At 34.2% G+C, this 21,567-nt stretch overlaps 1 protein-coding gene across 1 annotated transcript in view; it reads right to left on the bottom strand.

The window, feature by feature from the left end:
- Nucleotides 1–21,567, bottom strand: part of LOC127843709 (endonuclease/exonuclease/phosphatase family domain-containing protein 1-like) — a 560,124-nt gene that overhangs the window by 235,929 nt on the left and 302,628 nt on the right. The window lies entirely within an intron of this gene.

Raw genomic sequence — 21,567 nt, 5'->3', positions numbered from 1 at the left:
TTTTTTAAGCCAGTGCCTTTTGAATTCAGAAAATAATCAAGATAAACCATAAAATTGGGAAAAAAAGATAGTAAACCATAAACTTGAGAAAAATGAGGCATTATTAATATGATTATAAATAACAGAATTACAATAATTTTGTTTGGAAGTGCATGATTGAGTGCATTTTAAAATTTATATTATAAAATGCTGCTTGAATTTCTTTTTACCTTTCATATGTAAAAAAAGAAATATCATCTGCTAGTGCAAAATATGACTGGGAAAGCTGGTTTATGGTCATTTCGTAGCAAAAGAGAAGAAAATAAGTGCATTAAATAAATGAATTCATATTTTTGTATCTGGAATAGTTGTATTTTAAATAGATCCTCCACCCCAGGGCTTTTTTTCCTGACTTTGTGAAGCGGCCCTGGCACCCTCACTTTGTGAAAAAATGAGTCGTGAACTTTTCAAAATTGTGAAAAAATGATTCGTGAACTTTTCAAAATTGTGAAAAATTGAGTCGCGAACTATTCAAAATTGTGAAAAATTGAGTCGCGAACTTCTTAAAATTGTGAAAAACTGAGCCGTGAAATTGTTGAAATTGTGAAAAACGGCCAATTTTGTAAAAATTCACGGCCCTGTTAGGTTTGTGAATTGTCCCTATCAAAATTGTGAAATGTCCTTCCAGGGCCACTCGCAAAGAAGGAAAAAAAGCCCTGCTCCACCCTATAATGGCCGAATAAGGGCTAAATTGCTTTCCGACTTGAAATGAAAAGGCATATTGGTTGATCGTGTAGCGTTTATGTGCAAAATTTGAGGGCCAATTGATAAAGCTTGTTGATGCCAAAACAGGTAATAATAATAATTTATTATCAGGTACATGTACACAAGCAAATAAGTATATTTAACCCTTTCAGTGCGGGAACCGAATTTTAAAGGCCTTTGAAAACAGTTTGGATCCAGATGAGACGCCACAGAACGTGGCGTCTCATCAGGATCCAAACTGTTTGCTATTCTGATAGTATTCTTTGAAAATTTTTTGAAGAAAATGCTAATTTTAGAAATTCAGCAGACAACATTTTAGCAGACGACAAATTTCCCAGCATGCAAAGGGTTATTAAGATGCTTAAGGTGTGGAAGACTCATAATCAGGTTTGGTGTCCCTCAAACCCTAAGCGTCTTGTAATTCCTTATGCAGTTTGTATAGATAGTGCCGCATCCTGACACGTAAAGCTTGTGCTTTGTTGGCAGCGTTAGTTGGCTGTTAACAGGTTCATTGTGGTTATCTCCACCATCAGTCTGTCCGTCTGTCCTAGCCACTATCTCCTACACCATTAGCACTAGAACCTTGAAACTTAAACACATGGTAGCTATGAGCATTATGTGCGACCCTGCACTATATGGAATTTTGATCTGACCCCTGGGTCAAAAGTTAAAGGGGATGGGGTGGAGACAGGTCAGAGATTTTCACTTATTTTTAGCTTGACTAATATATATGAAATATATATAATGGAGCTATCCTGATCACGTCGGCGTTACCGTTAGCGTGCACATGTTAAAGTTTGTGTACTACCCCATATATTTTCTTTGTCCTTTTACAAATTACTTTTATACTTTGCATACATGTACTTCTTTACCAACATGACCCTTATCTATAAACAAGAGCAGACAACTGTATCAAGCATTTTGACAGAATTATTGCCCCTTTTATACTTAGAATATGCATATTATTGATAAATCTATGTTAAAGTTTGCATACCACCTTAAATATTTTCTATGTCCTTTGACTTATTGTTTTCATATTTTGCATACTTCATTACCAACATGATCCCAATCTATAAACAAGAGCAGACAACTGAATCAAGCATTTTGACAGAATTATTAACCTTTTATACTTAGAATATGCATATTATTGATAAATCTATGTTAAAGTTTGCATACCACCTCAAATATTTTCTATGTCCTTTGCCATATTGCTTTCATATTTTGCATACTTCTTTACCAACATGATCCCAATCTATAAACAAGAGCAGAAAACTGTATCAAGCATTTGACAGAATTATTGCCCCTTTTATACTTAGATAATTGAACATTTTGCTTAAATTGCCATAACTTCTTTATTTATGAGCACATTTGATTCATACTTTGACAAAACAACACTTACCTGACATACCACAATGCACTGCACCCAAACTATCCCCCATGCCCCACCCCAGAATCCCCCCCCCCCCAATTTTATTTTTATAATTATATTTGAAACTTCATCTTTTAAATTACCACCAACCCACATTAACCACCCGTCTCCATGATGGCTTACATTAACCTGTCAAGCACTCGAAATCTCTTAAGACAATAGTTACGGTCAATCTCAACCATGCATGGCCGCATTACCAACCCTGGGGCGCCCCCTGGGTCAAACATGCGGCATGGGAATACGCGTCGGCCTCTGCCGCACCATTTTTCACCAATTGACTTCAAATTAATACTTAAGATTTCTTATGACAACACAGTGTCTCGACCATCCATGTTCACATTACCCACCCCAGGGCCCCGCCCACTTTGGTGGTAAAGATCCCAAGCTATTTCAGCATAATAAAAATCCAAGCCATTTTTGTGGTCAAGCACCGAGCTTTCTCACCATAATTAAAATCCAAGCCAGTTTGGTGGCAGAGACCCCGAGCTATTTCAGCATAATTAAAATCCAAGTCAGGTTAGTGGTCAAGATCCTGAACTTTTTCGGTATAATTAAAATCCAAGCCAGTTTGGTGGTCAATTTTTGTGGTAAAGACCCCAAGCTTTCTAACCATAATTAAAATCCAAGCCAGTTTGGTTGCGGAGACCCCGAGCTATTTCAGCATAATAAAAATCCAAGTCAGTTTAGTGGTCAAGATCCTGAACTATATCGGTATAAATTATAATTAAAATCCAGGCCAGTTTGGTGATCAAGACCCCAAGCTTTTTCAGCATAATTAAAATCCTAGCCAGTTTTGTGGGGGAGACCCTGAGGTATTTCAGCATATTTAAAATCCAAGTCAGTTTAGTGGTCAAGATCCTGAACTATTTCGGTATTATTAAAATCAAGGCCAGTTTGGTGGTCAAAAACCCGAGCTTTTTTAGCATAATTAAAATCCTAGCCAGTTTCATGGCCGAGACCTCGAGCTATTTCCGCATATTTAAAATCCAAGCCAGTTTGGTGGTGAAGATCCTGAACTATTTCGGCATAATTAAAATCAAAGCCAGTTTGATGGTCAAGATCCTGAGCTATTTCAGCATAATTAAAATGCAAGCCAGTTTGGTGGTCAAGAACCCGAACTATGAGCATAATTCAAATCCAAGCCAGTTTGGTGGTAAAGATCCCAAGCTTTTTCAGCATAATAAAAATCCAAGCCAGGTTGGTGGTCAAGATCCTGAGCTATTTCAGCATAATTTAATTCTAAGCCAGTTTGGTGGTCATGACCCCCGAGTTATTTCAGCATAATTAAAATCCAAGCCGTTTTGGTGGTCAAGACCCCAAGCTATTTTAGCATATATTTTTTTGGCATAATTTTTTCTTACCCAATTGTTTTCGTACACACATTTTTTTCGTACCCATTTTTTTCTGTTTTTTGACAGAATAATGCCCCCTTTTATAGTTAGAAAATTGAAAATTTGGGTAAATTTTGTGTTCAGGTCTACTCTTATCCTATTTGTGTTAAGGTCTACTCGTATCCTAAAGTATCAAAGCTATATCGTCTACTTAATGTTATATGTCATGTAACTGACATTTTTAAACATTTTATTTCTTTCCCATTTTTGTTTTTTTTATTAAGGTGACATACATCAACTGTTTAATAATATTAAGTCTACCTTTTTGGTAAAAATATTGTTTTTACCAAATTTTCAAAATTGACATTACGGACACATGTCATTTGCTGAATGAAAAAGTAGCATAACTGACATTTAGTTAAATTTTCAGGAGAAGGAAAAACTTCTTTATTGAAATAAAATAGGGATACTTACAGAGTGAAACAAACACATGGGATATTTTCAGATTTGAATACTGGTATTTTACGCATCTTTAGGCAGTTCTGTGTACCAAGGATAAATACAATATTTAAACATTCATGTACAATGCACAATACTAAAAACCTGAATTGTAACTGTAATGTGTTTCAGATTCCGAGATGTCTGTGTTGTTTCTAAGTTCATGTGAAAAATTAAGTTTATATGTTTATAGGTTTAAAATTGCAAATTTTCCTCTTACTTGCCCTTGTATTTCAAGATAGAATACTTTCCTTCCCAGAGGAAAGAGATCTGGGTTTGAATCCCAGTGGGGGCTTCAGAGGATGATTCATTTTAAGAAAAATGAATATATTTGCTTTACTTTGTCTCTAACTTAACCAAATAACTCTGACAATGCCTTTACAAGTATGCAGTTTTTGATAATTCAATTATGCAAGAAACATGTATAATTTTAGGGTAGACTTAGACAGCAAACTAAGAATTGGCATCCATTTTAGTTTTTTAAGTCAATACAACAATAAATGCATATAGGAACACATATTTAAATTAAAAATGCAACAATCAGAGGACATAATCAATTAAATAGTAAATGACTACTTTAAATATTTTTTAGCACTGTTTGTTTTTCAGAGATTTGTAAATATGACGTTTTATGTTCTTCCCATTGAACTAATGCAATATGTGCTTTGGAACTGGAATCATATAGTGTTGGAAAGCTGATGTTTCACGTCCAGAGGGTCCTTGCTTCCGGAAAGCTGAAAATTGTATATGATCTCCCCACTCATTCCATCCCGCGAAACCCTTAAGGTGTCGCAAGTCTAGTTAAAGTGCATTTTGACGGTATTGCCCTTGACTTTTGCCCAATTTGTAACAATGCCCTATTTTGAGAGCCCATTCTGAATATGGAATGAGTGATGTATTGGACGTCATCATTGATGACGTTCATTCGAACGAATGATAAAGGGGGCTAAGTTTCGTTAAGCTGAGGCAAATCACTGCGATTTGAGCGCCTTGAAAACTGGCCCAGCACGTTTGCTGAAATTTGACATGTATATGGACAAGAATGCGATCTACCTGTTGGCGTAGGCGTTATACCTGGCAAAAATCAAGTTTTCGAGTATTTTGTGTTTAATTTTTTTTGTGGGAACGGGCACGCGCACAAATAAACATTGTGACGTCACTTCACGAACAGCGCTAGAGATCCGCCATCTTGTAACGCAACAAAGAAACTCGGTGTTATTAATTCAACAGACAAATATGATTGTGTTTAATAATCATTAATACAAATGTCTATATTTTGTGCAGCGGATGTTTATTCAGACAGATACGGCCGAATTATGTAAGTATCTTTGTGTACTTTACAGTAGATTTGATAGTGGTAAACAACTGCGTACCGGTAAAGTTCAATCTAGCCGATTTTACTACGCAAGAAATTTAAGTATCTCACTGGCAAAATGAGCTTGACACATAAACAACAACCGGATCCGATTTACATCCACATAATATTGTGGGAATCCGATGCAATGCAAATTACTAATGTTTGATAACGTTTGATGAATTCGTTATATCAATATGCATTAACTTTCAAGGGGAATCATTTTAATTGAAATGTGCGATTCAATGACAGTGTTATATTGGGATAATAAGTCGTTTAGCCGTTATCATGATAAGTATTTAGTTTGTTGTGTTTCATTTTCATTAAAAACATAGTTTTACTGTTTTTTCCTTAAAGTAAAACAGTTCAGTAGTCTTTATATCTTGAATTTTAAATTTTGAAATACATGTCGGATATTTCATATTTTCGGACGTTACTACGTAAGATAGTTGTCAACATAATTATTAATATACTGATTTACCTTTTACGCATACAGTTGTGCAACTGTTGTCTACGAAATGATACGCTGTTTAATGTCTATAATGCAGGGTTTTCCCTTCCTTTTATTTGAACAGGCCAAATAAAAATTTGAACAGGCCAAGCAAGGCACTCCTGCTAGGGGGGTCCGGGGGCATGCCCCCCCTAAAAATTTTGAAAATCTAGACGCAAAATGGTGCATTTTGGGGGGGTTTGGACAGAAATTTTAGAGATGAAAATTACTTGTTTTTTTGTGTATCACTTATGGAATTTTTCTAATTTTTTAAAAAATTTGTGAGGGGAGTGCCAAATAATTATACTGTGCATAGTGTGCGATGAATTTTGAAACAAGTCAATAACTAAGCTACTGGTTATGCCAAAGCCAGTTCATGAGTTCTTTGACAAAGCTTGGTGGAATGAACTGTTGATAAAGAACCATATCATTGAAAAACATCTGTAATTGGAGAAAACAATTGTCAGATAAACACAATAACATTAATTAATAAACTGAAGAAACATGTTCATTGTTTTTTGTGTTTTTCATTGTTAGTTATTCAAAGTCCATGATGGCATCTGAATCATATTCACTGTCAGTGTCACTTTCTCCATCTTCATTTTCAAGTTCCAAGTGCATTACTTTCATTGCATGTCTAACTTCTTGTAACGTTTCATTTATTTCTATCTCTTGGTGCTCAGTGAGAAGTGGGTCCGTTTGAATACCAGCATCTTCGACTTCTACTTGCACACATTCTGCCTTGGAAGTTGGAGGTTTTAATGGCCTAGAAGGAAGATTTCTTCGATTTTTAGCGCTAACCCATCTTTTCACAGCTTTCCTTACTACTGATTCAGATTCCCTTGAATTAGGTGATGGTCCATTAATGGTAACGTGAAGAATACTTTCTAACATTTTCACACTAAGCCTATTTCTCTGTTTTGTCTTTATGTTCTTTAATGCACTTGCACCTCTCTCTGGCCATGCATTGGATACAGGTAATGAGAGAGCTACTTCAGCTATGTACAGCAAGCCTGGGAAGAAAGTGTTGAGTGTTGGATTTCTTAAGAGCTGCTTTAAAAGCCAATCTGTCGCAGTAACTTTTGCTGAACCAGCCTTTATCTCTTCTGGAAGATGTTGCTTTAGAACATCATTGATATGGTATTTCATACCCTGCCACTCTGTAAGTAGTTTTTCTGTCTTGTTGTTTCTAACTTCTTCCTCATCATTCTGATAAAAATGATCTGCTAATATTCTTACTTGTTTTTTTCCATATTCTTTGAATCGAATTTCATCAGACTTTGGGACAAGCAGTGGATCAAATACTGAGAGGGATGACAGAACTTCATTGCCATCTTCGAATCGCCTGTCAATATTTGCAACAAGTGCATTCACATAGTTTACAAACAGCCTGCTGATTTCATCACTATCTTTCTTTGACCATGTAATTTCAGCACACATTCTGGTGAATGACTCGATGTCTGATCTTAAAGACTGTAGTGGTTTATCTTCGCTTACAAGACCATTCAATTTATCCTTAGCCATTCTTACAGATGGGCTTATTGTGGAGAAATTCAACGAACCAGCTTGGAAATGACGAGACAGATCTGCTAGAATTGGCAGTATGTCTTTTAAGATGTAAATTGTTCCAATAAACTTCAAACTTTTCATATTTTTCAAAAGGCCACATGCAGCTGCATCTGAATTTTCTTTTTCAAGAATGTTAAGTGTCTGTAAAATTGTCTCAAACTCTTCATGAACAGCTAAGACTGACGATTCAAAACTGAGCCATCTGGTCCTGCAAGCCTTCTTTAATCTTTTACCTACAAGTTTAGTAGCCTTCTCACCCATCTTGATTGATTTCATTTCCTTTTGAACTTTCAAATATGTGGCCATTTTCTTTGGAGAATTCTCGAACAGTTGCCAAAGCTGACGAAGAAGTGTCTCAATATTCTGGATGTATTTGATAGATTCATTTGAATCTGTACAGGACAAGGCAAGTCGATGACATATACAATGAACATTTATCAATGTAGGATTTTCATTTCTTAGTCGAGTAGCTACACCACTTTTTTTACCAACCATGACAGATGCTCCATCGGAGGTAAATCCGGTTAATCGTGCTATTTCAAGACTATCATTCTGAATTTCTTCTATGAGAAGAGTAGCTATTGATTCAGCATTTGCAGCAGCAAAATTGCTCAAGATATTTTGACAGGACAGAAAGCTTGTAGATACATCATCAGTTTCTCGAGAATAATACTGGATAAAGGTTACTAAATTTTCTTGTACTGAAATATCAGCAACTTCATCAGTAAGAAGTCCAAATGTTTTTGATTCTCTTACTGTTTTTAGCATTTCTTCCTTCGTCGTTTCTCCTAACATGGTAAAGATTTCGTACTGGCTTCTGGCAGATCTGTGTTGAAAAAACTTCAAGGTATCTACTTCAAATGTTTTTTCAATTAAGTTCAATAAAGGAACAAGTTTTCTGTTTGCAATGAATTCTTTCATTAGGAAGTAAGCTGATGAAAACACACCCTCTAGCACACTTGTTTCTACTTCTTTTTTCTTGGTTACTTCTTGGTGGAATACTGAAACTTGTTGTATCATTTCACTTTCAACAGCTGCACTGTGTAGAAGGCTATTAACATGGGTATTTATTGCATCAATCTTGTAGCGAACACTGGGACTAGCAGCGAAAATATCTCGTTTATTTTGGGGATGTTTCATCTGATGCTTCTTACAGACTAAGCAGTACATTCCCTCTGTCTCTACATAACAAAGCCACCAGTGTATGCTATTCAGCCATGCATGCTTAAATTTCTTCGTCTTAGCCTCTTCTCTACTTAAATTTGTACAGTCTGACTCCTTACATGTGAAACAAGAGTGAACTATTTTTGATCCAAATAATTCTTTAGTTATCTGTCTACAGTCTTCACTGCCCCATGGTCCATATCTCTTTTCACCTGTGGTTTGTGTTGATGACATCTCAGAAGAGGTTTCTTTGTTAGTGGAAGTGGGAGCAGTTGAAGTTGATGTCGAGGTATCACAAAACTCTGAGGTTTTAGCTGAGGCATTTGAACAATCAATCTCGTCTGTATCCTGTCCTTCAGGTACCCCTTTACTAGTTGTCTGGTTATCAATGATAGAAGCTTCTTCTCCATCTAAAAAAAAAAAAAAAGATAAGGACACTTTTAGAAACATTAAATACATCATACATGTATCTTTGATTGATGATGATATAATTTAAATTCTTTAAAAAAACTGAAAAGTTTCATTTTGTTGAGTTGTTCATTCATAATATTATAAAGCTAAAAGTGAAGAATGGTGAATTTGATGTTTTTCCTTATTTAAATTATAAACACAGATTCAAGTCAATGTAGGGTTTCATAACTTAAAAATCAGTTTCAATATTATTAATAAAATTGCATACTTACACTAATCACTGTTGACACTTGATTACTATTTCCTAATATTGTATCAAAATTATCAGTACCATCTTTTAACTTATTTGGATAAGTTGATTCAACATTGGATCTGATATTCAAATTGTATTTGTCTATCCTTTATTCAACACATAAAACTAAAAAATTAGTGTAGCATCATCATGGCATGCATATCTGAAAATTATCAAATTAAAATAAGACATTTAATGAAAACAAAATGCACAAATTCAAAAAGAACAAAGCATTCTTTCAAATTAAAAACACACATTAAAAACAAACAAAATCATGCTAATAATTCATGACAAATGCAAACAATATAATTAAACAAAAAGTAAACAAAAACAGTCAACTAGAATAAACTGACACAATGCATTATGCTGTGTTCTAAAAATATTTGTTCACACCATTATTTTTTTGATAACAGGAGAATGCGGTATTGTGGCATTTACAACAAAAATAAACATTTATTTCTCATCAAGGGGTCGGGTTTGAACACGTGTATTTGGCTAACACAGCATTGCAAACTTTATTCAACTAAAAGTATTGTTTGAATAATTTCTTTCATGCATTTTCATCGAGATTTTCATCAATACAAACCTTTCTGACGTTTTGAAGGCGCTGTCACACTGAAATAATCTCTCAGGGTTCGTTTCATTTTGAGAAAACCATGTGGTTACGATTTTTGTAGTTATTTGCGTACTCAAAATAATCAGCCAATGAGAAGCGCCGTTTTGTAGTTATTTGCGTACTCAAAATAATCAGCCAATGAGAAGCGCCGTTATAAATTATACTTGTTCGGTAAAACGTACACACGGAAGTATAAAGAACATAAACAAAACGATGTTAAATCGATGTTTTCGCTTGTTTAATTTCGTCTTTTCTTAACTTTAACAATTACATCGATCAAAGTTGCAAAACCTCTCATTATTTTTTTTTGTTACCAGCATTTGAACCGGCCAGAAAATCGATTGAACCGGTCAATTTGGCCGGCGGCCGGTTCTTAGGGAAAACTCTGCATATGATGTATGATTTTATTTTTTGAAAATATTTTACTATACCTATGCATACTTATCATCATTTTACAATTTCTACAAATATGTGAATATTGTTTGTAATATTTTGAGGAGTTTGTGACTAAATTTCTCACAATTTTGAAATTTGTGGGATTTTTTTAACCAAAACAAATTGAGCGTCTTACTTTTACTTCACAAAAAAGAAAAGAGAGCCGTCTGTTGTCATGGTAATTCAAGAATTCCCAGATGTTAAGTTCAGTAAAATGTGCCTCCTTAAATATGTGATATAGGAGACGTTTGACAAACATATCATTTCTGCATTCGGCCCAGTAAAACCACATTTAAGTAGTAAAATGTTCATACATAAGTTACATGCAGACCATGCATCATAACAAACAAAGACACATTACTCATGCACACAGCATTACAACTGATCATAAAAACATCACCAGCAATACTGTACAGGGCACATTAAGGTCTCATTGGCCAGCGTGCACTGAACTCCCCTAAAACTAAAAGTAAAAACCTTTGGCAAAACACCCGGACACCCGGGGTAAATCTGACCTACTCTGACTTAAAATAACTTTTATCTCCTGAAAGGTCACATGGGCAGGTCGGACCTCATAGACCTCGTGAAGAGGCCGGTAGGACCTGTAAACTAACTCTGATTTAATAAAACATTAGTTACCAAACCTGTTTACTTGGTATAAATTTGCATAATTAGCTTAATATTTTTATTGAATGTAATTTCCTCAAATAATCTTAATGAACCTGACAAAAGTTTGTATAATTTAAGTGTGTTGTCGTCATGAAAACAAATGTATGTATTTTTGTGGAAAAAGGCATATTTTGTATAAACAATCATGTTAGATTTAAAATTATATATAGCTTACATGTACGTTGTTCGTTAAGGTAATAACCAACAGTTTGTTATTCTGATGCTTGTATTTAATTCCTATTCATCGGAACTCCAAACCGTTGGTGATTACCTCACGAAGACAATTATTAATTCGCTTCTAATTAACTCATGTCCATTTTGTCTGGGTAATTCAACAAAACATGCAAAGTTTAATACTTTCATGCCATTATAGTCGAGACCTACAATGATTTCATTACAGTTCATGACACCGACAGAAAAGTAGAGCAAAGTTACAGTACAGATCTAATAAAGCAAACTCCGATTTTTGGTTAAGGCCAAATAAAATATAAAAGTAAAAATGTTTATCTCGACAATATTTAAATCAAAGTAAAATTTGGGCCAATTGATATAAAAAACCAGGTAAACAGGTTAAAGGTTACGCTAAAGGTGTAACAACTGTAGAAGCTACCCTTATGACTAAATGTTGATCCCATTTGGTAAGCATTTGTATCATCACAATATCACAACAAAGATGAAATCTAAGAAAAGTGTATTCAAAACTTAGATTACCATGTCAAATATAAGAAAAAGCTTATGAACACTAAAAATGCTTTGATTGTTTTAACTAAGTAAAATGAAATATAACCTGAATGGTTTAGGGTCGCATGGGTTATATAGATTTATAAATATCAACATAAAATTCAACATCAGCGCATTCAAAATGCAATGCCAATAGGTTTCATATTATATATATTGACTAACATCCTTGTTAATTATGATCATGGAGTCTTTACATTCCGCACTCCAGGGGCAACATCCTTTTAAACACATCGATTGACCAAAAACTACTTATAACTTATTATATTCTGAACCGTCTTGCCACTTAGGTTATGTAAATCGATGATTATGTTGTAAATGCATAGTGATTCTCTACAGCAGTTGTTTAAATGTGAATGCAGTGGTAAAAGCTGGTCACAAAACGAGGTTCACATAATTTGTATATCAAAATTAAGAGATTAACCGAGACTTGCCTAAGTTGAAGGTTGATCACAATACATCCACTGCATACTGTTAAATCTTCTGTGCTTTAGTATTTGTCTTGCATCTTGTATTTTGGTCCTCTATTGAGAGTTAGCTAACGTGGTTATTGGCTTCTCTTTGTGTTGTCTACAATCAGCTTCAAATCTCCACTTCAACCACTGGGAAGATTCGAACAAACCTTCACATAAATGATCAATGGGTGATCCTCTATCAAAGTTGTTCATAACTTTCCAGTAAGATGCATGTATTGATCATCAGTAGTACGTTGGCATATAGGTGACATTCACTCCTTTTTGTTTATCACTTCTCGTTTTACATTGCACCCCTCTTTTTTCTATCTTGTTCCAACGACAAACTTACTTGAGAGAACGACCTACTAACTCGAACTCGAGGGAACAGTCATCTTAGTCGACTGAACGATATAGAAAAGAACATGAGTGCACAATTAAATGAAAGAGGCGTGCACTCAAAAAAGAGTGCAGTAAATATAAGAGGGGTGCATTAAACAAAAGAAGAGAGCATTTTAACTATCTCAAAAGAACGACTTACTAACTCGTGGGAACGAGAAAGCTATGTTGTCGGACAACTTACTAAGTTAAGGGAACGATCGAGAAAGAAAAAAAGAGTGCAACACTAAATAAAAGAGAAGTGCAACGAAACAAAGAGCGGTGCAGTAAAGTGTTTAATGCACTTTCCTTTATTTAATTCGCTTCTCTTTTTTCATTGCACTCTTCATTTTTTTAGTTTTGCATTACTTTTTTGTACCTCGTTGTCTCGACTTAATAAATCATTCTCTTAACGGAATACTTAATATTACTTACTTATCTGCTAAGAGAAAAATGTCAATTGAGGAAGCCAAGAAATCATGCGGGAATTTCTAGCTGCTTACCTACTCTGGAATGTATGGGTTTAGTTTTAACCTACGCCTTATATATTTTAATTTGAGTAAAAATGTATTTTATTCAAATATAAGTTGGTTTGCTATTTTCTCAAATCTTTTTTCTAAAAATAAGCGATGTAGTTGACACTTGTTCGAAATTTCATTTCATCGTTCCTCAAAAGGTTGTAACTTTGTTGCTCTAGTATCTTCCCTACCATTGAGTATTTAAATGGTAATTTAAATGAATGCGTTTTAAGCTCATCTATTTTTTGAAAAACATTTATGAGCTATTGTCATCACCTTGGCGTAGGCGTTGGCGTCCGGTTAAGTTTTGCGTTTAGGTCAACTTTTCTTAGAAAGTATCAATGCTATTGCATTCAAACTTGGTACACTTACTTACTTTCATGAGGGGACTGGGCAGACAAAGTAAGATAACTCTGGCGTGCATTTTGACAAATTTATGTGCCCTTTTTATACTTAGAAAATTGAAAAATTTGGTTAAGTTTTGTGTTTAGGTCCATTTTATTCCTTAAGCTATTGCTTTCATACTTGCAACACTTACTAACGATTACAAGGGAACTGTGCATGCAAAGTTATGTAACTCTGACAGGCATTTTGACAGAATTATGTGCCCAATTTATACTTAGAAAATTGAAAATTTGGTTAAGTTTTGTGTTTAGGTCCACTTTATTCCTACATTATCAAAGCTATTGCTTTCATACTTGCAACACTTATTTACTATCATAAGGGGACTGTGCAGGCAAAGCTATGTAACTCTGACTGACATTTGGACGGAACTATGGGAACTTTATACTTAGAAAATTGAAAATTTGGTTAAGTTTTGTGTTTTGGTCCACTTCACCCCTAAAGTATCATAGATATTGCTTTCATACTAGGAACACTCGCCAACTATCATAAGGGGACAGTAAAAGGACAAGTTGCATAACTCTGGTTGTCATTTTTACGGAATTATGGTACTTATTTGACTTAGTAACTTTGAATATATGGTTAAATTTTGTGTTTCGATCCACCTTTTATAAAGTATCAAGGCTACTGCTTTCAAACTTCAAATACTTTCATGCTATCAACAGGTTACTGTAACTGGCAAGTTAAATTTTACCTTGACCTTTGAATGACCTTGACTCTCAAGGTCAAATTATTAAATTTTGCTCAATTGCCATAACTTCTTTATTAATGATTAGATTTGATTGATACTTTGACAAAACTACTCTTACCTGACATACCACAATAGACTCCCCCCAAACCATCACCCGTGACCTCCCCCCCTCCCCCCCCCTGAATCCCCCCCCCATTTTTTAAGATCATCTCACAAATGACCACCACACCCTCACACTAAACCCCCCACCCCACCCACCCAATTTTTTTTGAAACGGTTAAAAAAAAACAAATATTTATTTTTATTATTTTATTTTTGAAATACCGTCCAACCATCGCACCCAAGAATCCCCTCCCCCCAACCCCCCCAACCCCCCCAACCCCCCCTAATTTGTTTTTAAAGATCATCTCACAAATGACCACCACACCCTCACACTATACCCCCCATCCCCCCCCCAAAAAAAAAAAAGAAAAAATATCCTTTTTTCCGCATTTTTGGAAGATAATGTTATAAATGTCGACACCCCCACACTATACACCCCTCTTCACTCTACCCCTCCCTCCTTTGTGATTGAAATAGAGAGTCCCTTCACCTTTAAAAAGAAAATAGATAAGCGGTCTGCACCCGCAAGGCGGTGCTCTTGTGGTTTCCTTTTATTATTGTTTAATTTGAGTTGCGATGCGATTAAGTTAAATTTTATTCACACTTATATGTATCATGAATACTGCTGGGCCAAGTGTGAGGTTGACCGTTCCAAGGCATTGCCCCAAGCTTTATTCTTATATATGTTTATGTTGTTTGTATCGTGCTGTGTTGTACTATTTGGCAATTGGTCACTTACCTTAAATTTATGACCAACTTATTGCATGTCGCTAACATACAATACTGCTCTTGCACCTGGAGTTTCACTTTATTTTCAATGAAAAATGTAAAGATATTATGTTAATCACTACAGTAAACACAGAAGAACAATGATTAAAATATTCTATGTCTTCAGAATATCCACAAAACATGTGTTTATCATAAATTATTAGAAAAAACAATATAATGATGCGCACACTATGCAAGTTTTGTCCACCAGTTTATACTTTTAAACATAAAGATTGACGTTTTTAAACGCACATTCCAATGACTTCATACTGTGGATTAACATATTTTAAGGAGGTCTCATATCTGCACACCTACCATTTCTCCAATTTATGATCACTGGAATATTTACCAATTAGGTTTTCCGCATTCTTCAAGTTAAAAGTGAAACGTCGGATCAGATCAGTCGTAACACCCCATGCCGTACTGTTTGAACATAAGACGTTCTTCTGACGATGATATGAACTCTTTGTAAAAATTTAAGCACAACTTTGGCATGATAAACGTTTTTTTGAACATAAGTTCATAGATGAACAGCTTTTAACATGCTTTTTCAAACTTTCAATGTGTAATGAACTGCTTGAATGCTATAACCATAAAAGTATACATCTGCAATGAAGCCTGTCTATAGTGAACATATCAAATGGCACTGAAGTCAGACAGACATATACCTGTAATGCAAGTATAAAATTAATTACTGCAAAATCTAAAAAAGGTAAACATTAATTTCGTCCTGCCTTTCAAGTCCAAATGTGAAACATTTTAGTATTTTGATTATAATAGACAGCTTTTTACACACAAATATAATACCTAAAAATCTTACCTTTTAGAATTTTAGAAAAAATGTGTTACCATTATAAACTCTTTTGACAAAACTGGTCAGATCGTTTATCTAGACAAAACCGAAGAAAGTTTAAATCTGGGTCACACATGTCCAAAAGCTAGTTAATCAGGTTGAGTTTCGTCAATGTGTTTATCTTAAACTCCGATAAGCGCTTGAGGGATACCATCACCCTCTTGTTTCTGCTAGAATAATAATCACTTTAGTACAACCTGGTATGGTCAAATGACGTTATATTACATATAACGATTGAAACATGGTTTCAAATCGTATTTGTACTTGACCCCCTGTACTTATTACTTATTGAAATGTTTAACTGCATTGGCTAAGTCGTAAAACAAAGTTAGAAAATGCAATTTAGGTATTCATTATTTGAAGTTGTTAACAATGTCCATTCCAAGTGTTTGTTCTTCTTTTATACCCAGGTTGTGAAAAAACAAATTATATGAAAATGTTAAACATTTTCAAATAATGTTGTATGGCACACAGTGCTATCTAAGACCATTCGCCTGGTTTGTTTAGCTCACCTGAGTCACGCGTGTGTAAACGCGAGGTTACCATGTACAATCAGAATGGTTTCGGGGCGTTGAAAACGATTGCCACCAGGGCGAATAGGAGTTTTCTAAAGATCAATATGCTGAAATCTTGTAAACATCATGCAACTTGCTGAGAAGATTTGTTAAAAAAATATTAAGGTTCATTTTAAAAATGTTTCCGGTCAGGAGAAAAAAATGGCAGCGAGGGATAGTGGAAGTTTTCCTTTTATGGGTATAGTAAAACATGATATAAGTTATATGTTTTGAAAATCGTCGTGAAACTGTATCAGAATTGTTGTTTTAATTATAGTGTAACTGTTTAGTATTGTGTAAGTGGCATCAATGATTGTTTAGAGTTGAAGTATTTGTATTATGATGACCATAATGATGTTGATATGATGATATAAGTATCATGATAATTACGATGATGTTGACGATGGTGTTGACGGTGTGTTGACGATGATGTTGACGATGGTGTTGACGACGATTTTGATGATGATCTGGACAATGATGTTGTTGATGATGACGACAAGGATGATGATGATGGTGGTGACGATTATTTTGACGATGATGTTGACAATGATCTTGACGATGACGACGACGACGACGACGACGACGACGACGATGATGATGATGATGCTGATGATGATAATGATGATAATGATGATGATGATGATGATGATGATGATGATGATGATGATGATCATCATCATCATCATCATCACCATCATCATCATCATCATCATCATCATCATCATCTTAATGCTCTGGACAATGATGTTGTTGATGATGACGACAATGATGATGATAATGGTGGTGACGATTATTTTGACGATGATGTTGACAATGATCTTGACCATGACGACGACGACGATAATGATGAAGATGATGATGATTATGATGATGATGTCGATGATGATGATAATGATGATGATGATGATGATGATGATGATGATGATGATGATTATGATGATGATGATGATGATGATGATGATGATGATGATTAGTTTGTATAATTATACTAACATATAATAATTCAAATCATTTTTTAAATCCTCTGTGGGCGTATACATTTATCAAACGTCTATCTCCAGTAATATGTAAACCAAAGCTCGCGATAGCGACCAAATAAAAAAGGAATCGGAAATCAAAACGTACCTTCTTAATAGTCGATTCTTTCGCGAGAGTATGATAAACTTGTCACAAAATGTATTGCATTGAGAACAGATAGCGTGCCGATATGTATTCGCAAAGGAGTAGATAGTGTGCAGGTATGTTTCCTTATGTATTAATCGTTATTACAGGAAACATATGTTTAATCGGATTATATTTATGTAAGCATTCATGTTATTTACAGGCTTATACTAAGCATAATACATTAATGTATAGAAATGTGTTTGCTATTTTCAACGAATTATGTATGGTTATCGATACCTTGTGTAGGGAGCGTACACTGGGACAACATTTTTTGGCATAATAGTTTTCGTGTGTTGGTTAGCGAAAACTGGTATTCTAAAATAATATTTATTAGTTAATTATTGTATTTTATTTAATGAAAACTAATTAAATATTACCCCTTATCACATTGTAACGCACAGTTACGAATATAATACATCATTACAATGGCTTATGTCAAAGTACAAAAAAAAGTTAATTACATACATGGACGCACCCTTAGTTTAGTAATAATCCCCAACACTAAGTGATTTCACTTGGAACACATTTTAACAATATAATGATATCAAATATAAGCAAATAACATTAATTTCTAAATTACGGAAAATTACGTCTATAAACTTATAACAACATCTAAACATCATAAAGTTGGCTTATTTATTTCACAACATTTACCATTTGACTTGTATTGTTACAAAGATTTTGTTTAATTGTCAAATCGAAGCCATTTGATTTGCCATGATTATTACAGTTCTCTAGTGTGTTGTGACTTTGGTATTATTTGTGTTTGGTTAAAAAGACATGCGTTCACAATTCGAAACCTTACGAAAAAAATGTTTATTGTTTACCTATTTGATCAAATTGTGCGAATATTGTTTCTTAGCATTTGAAAAATATTAATCAAAATGGGAGACCTTAATAATTTTAACAATACTTTCCTTAAAAATGCAATTTACGTTGTTTTATTTTCAGATTGAAAATAACTAGAGTATCTAGTGGCAGACTCCATAAAGTAAGATGTATGTTGTGAGTTTGTCATTAATAGTTGTAAAAGTGTATTCATGATATACACATTAACATCTTTAAAACAGGGCCTCATGTGTGCCACATAAATGATTTATGCAAACAGGGTCGAATATGTGTAACATAAATAACTAATGTAAACAGGGCCTCATGTGTGTCACATACATAATAAATGCAAACAGGGTCGGATAAGTGTCGCATAAATAATGAATGCAAAGAGGGTCGAATGTGTGTCACATAACACATAATACAACCAGGGTCCCATATGTGTTACATAAATTAATTAATGCAAACAGGGACGCACGTGTGTCACATAACTTATGAATGGATTTACCTCTTAATGTTGAAATTGTGTTATCAGCTTATAGCTATTGATTATTAATCGTTGTCTTTTTGACTCTGTATTGCAACATTGCTATTGAAATTCGGATGCATTACAAGTTTTATATCTAGTGCATATTGTTCATAATTTTGTTTCGATATTAGGAAACTGTTTATTAAAAAATCATATCTTTATTAAGTCCTTAAAGATTTAAAGCGATGTGTCACTTCCTCTTGTGGCTTTACACGATGACATTAATTTAGGCGCGCTAAAAATGTTTTTATGACTCCTAAAAGTTTCAGACCAGGGGTCATTTGAATCCGAGTTTCTCAGCTTAATTGAAATCTATGAAAATGTAAACAATAATTTTTATCGTCAATTTGATAGTATGTGTATGTGTATGCACAACAAACAACACCAATAAAAGCTGAATTGATGTTTCACTAGAATTGTACGTCTTATTTAATATAAATATATATACAGAAAGAAAGTGAAGATAATAATGCGAAGACTGATGTTCTGTCAATAAGAGTTCTGAAAATGTATGTTTAATTATATGTAAATATGCACGTGCTTAAAAGTGCAATAACTCTAAAAATACAGATTAAAGAGTTGATGTACTCTGCACTGGCTTTCAATATCTGTTTCCAATATTCTGTGTGAGTCTCTAAGTTTTATTTTAATATTTTTAATACTAAGTGAGTTTTGATCCGCGCACGAAATTTTAATCAGGACAATACTTTATCAGGTAACTCCTTACGTGAACGTAGGGTAACCATCTGTGTCCCGCGATGTTCAGCGATTTTCATTCATTTTTAGCCGATGAAGAACTTCGTTTAATTGTAATACGTAATTCATCTGGAGCTCGCTCAGTCCAACTGCTGAAAAGCGATGCACAGACGTGGCATATATAATCTAATTTTAGTCATTTAGTTGCTTTGGGAATGATTAATAATAGCGTTGCAGCTGGAAACAAATAGGTTTAAAATCACTTGAGTACAGTTAAAAATGTTTGCAATTGGCAATACTTCCAACCAGATTTTCCAAATTTACGCTTATGCAACGCTTTCCATGTCCGGTTTTCAGTGTTTGGTAATTGTAATACAATGTTCCTTTAATTTCTCATTATCAACCTCCGTACACAGATTTTGTTCTTTTGCCAACTTGTTGCTCGCTGTCGGAGCCTTAACATACTTTAATAAGAAATGCTGTCTTTCTTCAATAGTTAATAAAATATGTGTCCATATTAGGGACACAGTATTAAGTATATCTCCCTGGTTAATACGAAATATATGATTCTAATAGATTACTACTACTACTTCTACTACTACTACTACTACTACTACTTCTACTACTACTACTACTACTACTACTACTTCTACTACTACTACTATTACTACTACTACTACTACTACTACTACTACTACTACTACTACTACTACTACTACTACTATTACTACTACTACTACTACTACTACTACTACTACTATTACTACTACTACTACTACTACTACTACTACTACTAGTACTACTACTAGTAATACTACTACTTCTACTTCTACTACTACTACTACTACTACTACTACTACTACTACTGTCACTACTACTTCATCTTCTACTACTACTCCTACTACTACTATTACTACTACTACTACTACTACTACTACTACTACTACTACTACTACTACTTCAACTATTACTACTACTACTACTACTACTACTACTAACACTACTTATTCTACAGCTACTGCTACAACTTCTTCTTATACTACGGCTACTACTACTTCTACTACTACTACTATAATATTACTACTACATCTGCTACTACTAATAGATTACAGTAAGACCACTACTTAAACCACTTCTAATTATTATATAATATTACTACTACCTATGCAATTACTACTACTACTTCTTCTTCTAGGACTAATACTGCGGCTAGTATCACTACTACTACAACATCAACAGCAACAACTACTACTGCTTATATTTCTACTACTATTACTACAATACTGCTATATGTACAACTACTACTTCTACTACTACTACTACTACTACTACTACTACCACTACTACTACTACTACTACTACTACTACTACTACTACTACTACTACTACTACTACCACTACTGCTACTACTACTACTACTATACTACTACTACTACTACTACTACTACTACTACTACTTCTACTACTACTACTACTACTGCTACAACTGCTACATCTACTACTACTACTGCTATCAAGCGATACTTGAATACTTACGAAACAATATAAATCAATTTACGCAATCACTGTTTTATTCTTCTTTATTGCATGCCATGAGGCTCATTCAACATACATTCAATAAACACTACAAATGCAGTCCATGAGTATTTCTGATTAACAGAAAAGTCAATACACATGCACACAACTAAACTGAGGTCATATGCAATTAAGTGTCACGCATACGTAAATCATTATATTTTATAATATATGATCACAACTGATAGAAGTCATTGTATAATGAGTAATCATTAAATACTATACATTCATATTATAAATAAAATATAGACCAGTATGTAAATGGGGCAGTAGAGTGTGTCAGCAAATTATGTTAATTGTGATACTAGTCATCAATC

Source organism: Dreissena polymorpha, chromosome 9, assembly GCF_020536995.1.
Source record: "Dreissena polymorpha isolate Duluth1 chromosome 9, UMN_Dpol_1.0, whole genome shotgun sequence".
Taxonomy (NCBI): Eukaryota; Metazoa; Mollusca; class Bivalvia; order Myida; family Dreissenidae; genus Dreissena; species Dreissena polymorpha.
This window is presented reverse-complemented; position numbering and strand designations above follow the sequence as displayed.